The sequence below is a fragment of the Erpetoichthys calabaricus genome, chromosome 5, assembly GCF_900747795.2.
Source record: "Erpetoichthys calabaricus chromosome 5, fErpCal1.3, whole genome shotgun sequence".
Lineage (NCBI taxonomy): Eukaryota > Metazoa > Chordata > Cladistia > Polypteriformes > Polypteridae > Erpetoichthys > Erpetoichthys calabaricus.
The window spans coordinates 137,545,102-137,553,853 of record NC_041398.2 but is presented as its reverse complement, the minus strand read 5'-3'; positions in this window follow the sequence as shown (position 1 = coordinate 137,553,853).

Genomic DNA, 8,752 nt, shown 5'->3' with positions numbered 1-8,752 from the left:
GGGTTAGTGAAGAAGTGGGATAGTCAGACAATTGTAGAAAGTAGACAGGAGACAGATAAGGCGTAAGGTGAAGAGAGAGGTGGTGAAAGCTAAAGAAAAGTTTGTATGATGAGTTGTATGAGAGGTTGGACACTAAGGAGGGAGAAAAGGACCTGTACCAATTTGCTAAACAGAGGGACCGAGCCAGGAAAGATGTTCAGCAGGTTAGGGTGATAAAGGATAAAGGTGTAAATGTACTTACAAGTGAGGAGAGGGTGTTGAGCAGACGGAAAGAGTACTGTGAGAGGCTAATGAATGAAGAGAATGAGAGAGAGAGAGAAGGTTGGATGATGTGGCAATAGGGAATCAGGAAGTGCAGCAGATTAGCAAGGAGGAAGTAAGGACAGCTATGAAGAGGATGAAGAATGGAAAGGCTGTTGGTCCAGATGACATACCTATGGAAGTATGGAGGTGTTTAGGAGAGATGACAGTGGAGTTTTTAACCAGATTGTTTAATGGAATCTTGGAAAGTGAGAGGGGTACTGGTACCGATTTTTAAGAATAAAGGGGATGTGCAGAGCTGTAGTAACTAAAAAGGGATACAATTGATGAACCACAGCATGAAGTTATGGGAAAGAGTAGTGGAAGTTAGGTTAAGAAGTGAGGTGATGATTAGTGAGCAGCAGTATGGTTTCGTGCCAGGAAAGAGCACCACAGATGCAATGTTTGCCTGAGGGTATTGATGGAGAAGTATAGAGAAGGCCAGAATGAGTTGCATTGTGTCTTTGTGGACCTGGAGAAAGCATATGACAGGGTGCCTCAAGAGGAGTTCTGGTATTGTATGAGGAAGTCAGGAGTGGCAGAGAAGTATGTAAGAGTGGTACAGGATATGTACGAGGGAAGTGTAACAGTGGTGAGGTTTGCAGTAGAAGTGACAGATGCATTCAAAGTGGAGGTGGGGTTACATCAGGGATCGTCTCTGAGTCCTTCCTTACTTGCAATGGTGATGGACAGGTTGACAGATGAGATTAGACAGGAGTCCCCGTGGACTATAATTGTTGCTGATGACATTGTGATCGGTAGCAAGAGTAGGGAGCAGGTTGAGGAGACCCTGGAGAGGTGGAGATATGCTATAGAGAGGAGAGGAATGAAGGTCAGTAGTAGCAAGACAGAATACATGTGTGTAAATAAGAGGAAGATCAGAGGAATGGTGAGGATGCAGTGAGTAGAGTTGAGAAAGTGGATGAATTTAAATACTTGGGATCAACAATGCAGAATAACGGGGATTGTGGAAGAGAGGCGAAAAAGAGATTTCTGGCTGGGTGGAGAAGAGTGTCAGGAGTAAATTGTGACAGACGGGTATTAGCAGAGTGAACAGAAAGGTCTACAGGATGATAGTGAGACCAGCTATGTTATATGGGTTGGAGACAGTGTCACTGACCAAAAAGCAGGAGACAGAGCTGGAGGTGGCAGAGTTAAAGATGCTAAGATTTGCATTTGGTGTGATGAGAATATATAGGATTAGGAACAAGTACGTTAGAGGGTCAGCTCAGGTTGGACGGTTTGGAGACAAAGACACAGAGGCAAGATTGCATTGGTTTGGACATGTGCAGAGAAGAGATGCTGGGTATATTGGTAAAAGGATGCTAAGGAAAGAGCTGCCAGGCAACAGGAAAAGCAGAAGGCCCAAGAGAAGGTTTATGGATGTGGTGAGAGAGGACATGCAGGTGATGGGTGTAACAGAGCAAGATACAGAGGACAGGATGATATGGAAAAAGATGATCTGCTGTGACAACCCCTTATGGGAGCAGCAGAAGATGTTATGTGGATTTAGAGTGTAGCAAAACTAAGCAGCTTGAAAATAGTTTAAAGTAGCAAAAGTGTTTAACATTTTGATATAAGCAAGCACGGCTTCAAAATATAAAAGAAATAAAGTTTAAAGTATCTTTTTCAAAAGCGTGCTTACTGCAACAGTTGTGGTTAGCCTAGTTTCCTGCTGACAGGTTTTGCTAGGCTGAAGAAGGGAACTGTGGTTAGCTGAACTATGCAAGAAAGTTCGAGACAGTGTAGATGTGCAGAAATACCACACATCAATGAACTCTTCATAAGTAAAAGTCATGCACTCATGGGTCAGTAAAACTGATGGACTGCCAGTAAGTCTAGTGGACCCTGTCAGTTACAACTGTACTAGGTACTCCCGTTTTGCCATTTCCTGATAGCAACATAATGTAATCAATCATGGTAAAGGTCTTTGCTGATAGAATTTATTCTTTGCAACTGTTGTGTAATTGATAATATATATAAAGAAGCACAGCATTTATTCCTCTATGCAGCATTTACTCACTTCCACTCTGGTGTCCATGTCCCTGTGAGTGTGCTACCTCTTGCAAGAATAAAAAACTGAGCTTCCTCCTACCTGTGTTCATTGTCTCTAAATTATATGGGAAGGCAGGTGACCCTGGCGTGGTATCAGCACACTTCTTCCACAATAGGTACCAGTAATATTCTGTGCTACCTTCAACACACTGTACAATGTGTTACATTCTTAAGCCATGATGTGATGCAGCCAGGGAGGATGGACCCCACTGAGCCTCACAGATGTTAGTGAGAATTAGGAGGTAGAGGTGCTGGTGAGTCTTTCTGATAAGAGCCAAAATGTATGGGGGTCAGTTCAAGAAATTTAATTCTGCTCACTCTTTAACACTAGAATTACCAAAGCCTACGAAAAAACTAGTAATCCTGACCCACCATTAATTCCTTCGCATCCCTCTGTCACAGTCTTTAGTGTTGTAAATGTATCAATCAGCACAAGCAGCCTGCTATAAAACACACACACACACACACACAAACCACTGCAGAAAGGGCAAAAAGCTCTTCCAGCTCAAGTCTTGTTTATCTGGGAGTGAGGTACCTGGAGCTGTATAGGGTTCATAATATATTGTTATTTGGAACACATACATTTCACGTGTAATCCGTCTCTACAACAATCTATGTAAATTTAGGATGACAGGAAATGCAAGAAATATTCAACACATAACTAAAACAGAAACGTTTTTCATATGTTAGTTATAGTTGACAAAATGTAGACATGAAGTGTATAATGTGTGAAGAATGAAGTCCAAATATCAAATAAACACTTTCACAAAAGGTACAAGTATAACAAAACAAGTGTGCTTTTATTCAAGAATATAACTGCAGAAAAAGAACTGGCGTTAGGTACGACATTGACACAACATTACTATGACTGCTTGGGTGGTGCAGTGGTAAGAACTGCTGACTTATAATCAAAACGATCCTGGGTGCATCCATTTTGAGTAGTGAGCTGCTCTTATTTTTACTATTCTAGAATATAAAACATACATTTGATTTGAGTCTGTAACAGCCAATGTAAATTTATGGTACTTGTAAAAGGTAGCATTTTCTTTTAATTCAGTTTTATTCTCTCAGTCACTTTCATGTTCACACTCCTGATTTGACACTGCTTGTTTTGAAATAAAGACATGCTGTAACAGAGGTGAACTCAGATGAGGATGAGGGTTCTACATCGGAGAAAGAGAACAGAAGCCCTATCTGCAAGAAATGTCTACTCACACATAAGAACAACGCAGCTGCACCAGGCATAAAGGCGAAAGATGGCACCTTTTGGATGCAGCAATAGGTCGGGCGTCACCTACCAGTCAGTCTGCTCCACACATGTTCTTCAAGGAAAAAAAGCAGGGCTTACAGAGCTTGCCAACGTATCATGCAAAGTCCTGTTTGTGATTATGTTTTGTGATGGTCTTTATATAAAAAAACATTTATGTGTTACGTATACAAAAGCCAGATCGAATGCTATTTACCTTGATTTATTTACTTATCCTCCTACAGTGTATAGTCACAAGTAGACTGCAAAGCTTGCTGTGTTTGATCGACATGGATATGTTCACAAAATACATGTGTAGCGAAGTGACTTTAGCTGTTTAAAAATGCCACCCTTTTAAAGGAAGTTTTAACTTGGGGAGGAGAAAGTAGTTGGCAGATCTGGAAAGTAAGGTGGGTATTGAAGAGTAGCAACATTGCTATTCGCCAGAAACTTCTTTACAATTGCAGCATTATGAGATGGCGCGTTATCGTGAAGAAGGAACCACTCACTGAATTGGAATTTGGCTGTTCTAACTCGTTGAATTCTCTAGCCGATTCAAAACACCCGCGTAGAATTCTGCATTTACTTTCTGCCCTTCAGAGACAAACACAATGAATTACACCTTCTGCATCAAAAAAAACAACATTGTCTTTTTTGAAACTGCAGTTTCTTTGGTTTTTGGAGAGTTTTGCCCACCCACTCTGAACTTTGTTACTCGGTGGCCAGATCATAGGCGAAACACCATATTTCATCATCGGTGATGATATTTTCCCAAAAACGTTCATCTTGTCCCATTAAAAGAAGATCTTGGGAGTAAACAATGTGTTCTTATTTCTGCTCTGTGGTCAAGGCATGAGGAACAAATCTTGTGCAGATCTTTCTTTTTCTCAAGTCTTCAGTTACAATTAGGGTTGCCACCCGTCCTTTAAAATACGGAATCGTCCCGTATTTGAGAATGAAATTGCGCGTCCCGTTTTGAATCAATACGTATGCGTCCCTTATTTTTTTGTATTAAAAGTGGTAACCCTAGTTACAATCCAGCAAACTGTCTCCTTACCAATATTCAAATTATCAGCAATCATTTGAAGTGTGGTACGACGGTACGTGAAGCATAGTACTACAAAATCACTGTGTCGGCTGCTAGATGTAACGCACAGTACTCATATATACAGTGTATGTGTGTATGTATACATATATATATATATATAGAGAGAGAGAGAGAGAAAGAAAGAGCGAGAGATTTTATTTTATATATTTTTTTTAGTATTTATCTAAAGTTTTCTTAGTATATTTTTACTTATTTTTCAATACTTCTAAAAATGACACATATGCAGAAGTAAACTGTCATTCTTAAATCTGTTTTTATTTTATTTTCATAAAATAATAAAAGTGTTATAATTAAATACCATTCACAAAAATTCTAAATAATTGTGATAATATGGAGTTTACCATATAGCTTTAAAAACATTTATTCACAGATTTATAATATAGAATTTTCTTTTTATTTGGAAAAATAAAACATAAGGAATGACTGTAATTTATTGCGTTGTTTAAACTGTGTATGTCACTTTTATTTTTTGTCCATTTTTATAAATAATATTAACTCTAATAATTATATTTCTTTCTCCAGTATGACTAAGCAACATGTTCATAATAACCATATTAACAAAATACAAAGCTTTCTCCTAATTTCCAAAACTATTATTTTACCATTATATGCTTTTCATAAATTGACAGATAGCAAAACTCTTTTTTAATCGGTTCATCAAAGAAGAATATGATAAAATAGCTACTGCTATTAAAAGCTTTAAAAATGTCAAGTGGAATTAGATACTAGGTATTTAATCATAATCATGCTTCTTTTACTGAAAATGTTCCGGTCTTCCCACAGTAATTACATTATATAAATGAAACATAAAGATCATATGAAGATACAGTGTAATAGCGGTTGTTCAAAAAACATCTAGCACCATGAGTTGAAAGGTACGATAAAATAAAATAGTGAAGAGAATAATACATTCTCCATTTGGTGTCCTTAGATTCCTCTGCTTAAACTATCATATCTTTTAAAGTAAATAGATGTAGTTTCTGGGCCCTGTGATACTTAGGCCTAGATAAAAAGAAGGCATGTCAGTATGCTTTATACTTGTAGGGAGGACAAGAAATTAACATCTTTCAAGGAGGGTAAACAAAAAGAGAAGTGTTTAGGTAGACATAGGTCAATACCCAAAATGATAACCAAAAGATAAAGTTGAGAAAACAAAACTAAAAAAGTCCTAACACTATTCTAATATCCTTTTTCTAACAACTTTTACAAAATCATTTAGTTTTTGAGAAAAATCTAAAAATTAAATAACAAGTGTATCGGTATCTTAAACAGTGTTAATGAAATTATGTTACTCTGCTGGTACAACATGTTACCAGCAATACATATCACTTTTTAACAACAGTATGCCTTTGGCCATGAGTATTGACTCACTAAATGTCATAACAGCAATATTCATAAAATAATTCACTATTAAGTCAAATAAAGTAACACAATCTTAATAACAACAAAATAATACAAAAATGAAAAAAAATATTGTAATAATTTTAAATTTCCCTATTGGGACAATATTTGGTTATATTCCCTGTTTGGTTATATTCTTGAATAAAAGTGCATTTTTTGTTATACCTTTTGTGAAAGTGTTTATTTGCTATTTCGACTTCAGTCTTCACACATTATACACTTAACATCAACACTTCGTCAATTATTACTATGACATGAAAAAAGTTTCTGTTTTAGTTATGTGCTCAACATTTCTTGCCTTGCATTTCCTGTCATCCTACATTTACACAGATCATTGTAGACACAGAACACATGAAATTAATATTTTCCAAATAGCAATATATTATTTACCCTATACAATTTCAGACACCTTTCTCCCAGATAAACAGCTCTGAGAATTTTGCATCTGACATGACTTCAGGTGTCTCGGTGGGGGATGGGATAGCAGGCTGCTTGCTGCCTTTGTTAATTGACACATTTGCAAAACAAAGACGCTGATGAGGAGGTGCAAAGGAATTTAAGGAGACTTGGCATTATGAATATTTTTGTAGTGTTCAGGGATTCTAGTGTTATGGAAACCAGCAGGTATTTTTAAAATTTTGTTCTCTAAGATAAAAACTCATCATTAACTTCAGGTCCTTTTTTTCTGCAAAGAGTAATGGTGTCTAGTGTTCTTGTGGCTGTTTACACTCTTTTGTATTTAAATACTGTCTTCCCTCTCTAACAACTGTTATGAAATAATTCATTATTCATTTTATGCAAGCTTTTTCGTCAGTTTTATGTATAATATTTTCACCTCATAAGCGTTTCAAGCAACAGGAATCTAATTATAGCATGTTTTTGCAGTCAATTATTATTTAAAGTTATGAAAGTTACTTTCTGCCCTTTTCATTGTCATTTTCTTTAGATTATGGATGCAGCTATTTTGTGCATCCCGTCATTACGACTCGACTTTCAGTTGCTTCAGAGGTCACAGCAACTGACACCATAGATGTGATGAGATGAAAGGTCAGCCATGATGGCCATTACTCACTCAAGACTGCAGTTATAAACAACCTTTTTGCTAGTGTAATTCAACTTATTAGTCTTTATTAATTATTATTAGTGGGTTTAAAATCTTTTTTTGACTCTCTGTGTTACAAATTACACTTTATTTTCGTTGATCTCTTCTCCAAGTCTGACTGCTAGTGATCTACCTGTAGCATGACAACATCTAGAAGAGAAAATTAATGAAGCAGAAAATGCATAACTGCAACTTTCTGTTCTTGCATTCAGGATCTTTAACCATTCCAACAAGGAAGAATCTACTCATGTACTAAAAGTGTCTCTTAAAAATACAGATTGAAATATGTTTAACGTCCCATTTAGGGTTTGGAAGTTTATTTCTGTTCACACATTTCAAGAGTTAATGTTTCAAGGATTTACAGGATACTCTTGAAGATAATGATTGCCTACAATCTGTGTCTTGAGTGGCAAAAAGATTCCCGTTAGGTTAAGGTCAATTTCTGTAGTGAAAGTACAAAACAGAGGCAAAGTGTTATAGGTCGACAACCATTTTGCATGTCGCTCAGACTTTCCTCGGTAATGCACAGGAAGGAAGTAGGGCTTATCGAGGATTTGAACCCAGGACCTCTGACACCCAAAGCAAGAATCATACCCCTAGACCAACAAGACAAAGTTCAGTTGAGGAGCGGCCTCACCGGCAGTGTTTTAGAACTTACGGTTCGTGCAGAACTTTTGCTTCTTGAATTGGAACGCTGAAAGTTGAAATCAATTTTGCCATCAGACAATTGTTTTCCTTTGTGTGAAGTTTTACACTGCTTTCAGCAAAAATCAGAAAACATTTCCTCCAAGTTCTAGGCAGCAGCGGCATCAAGAATAGATGAAGCTCCAGTATTTTCAATCATTCCACGTAAGGAGTCGTTTTCTACCATTTCACCAAGGAAAAGCATTTCTTTAGGATGAACCATGCCATGAACGTAACAACACGGCAGCAATGGGAAGAGGAGTTTCTGTAGCTCTTTTAGGGCGGATGTCGACTTTTGTCGACAGGAGGGGTTGAGGGCGAATGTCGACAAAAGTCGACATCCAGGGATAGAGGGCGACAATCAGCTGTTAATGGCGACAAAACTCACCGTCACGTCGCAGGCATTCCCTCTGTGCTTGGAGGAATGCTAGACTCGTTGACTCGGCAACTAATCCTTGCGTGTGTGTGAGTTGTGAAATGTAAACAATGGCAAGATGGCATCGACATGTCACAAGGGAGCGAAGCGAGTGCAGAAAAGAAAACACTCGGCAGACAATGTTTTGCGCATTATCGCGGAGTCGGACTCTGATTTCTGAGAATCGGATTTTATTGACAGTGATCAGGAAATCGAACAAGAGAGTGAGAAGCCGGCATCAGCTGATCCGCTGCCAGCTGAGTGCATTCGCGCAGCCGATGCATCTACGGCAAGGTTCGCGTGGGAGGAATACACAGACATTGATCCGTGGGTGCCGAACTGGCTACCGGACTTCACAAGACGGCATGGCTTGCTGTTGAACACGACAGATCACCAGCTGCTGAACTACTTCAGGCTGCTCTCTCCTGATGCTGCTTTTCA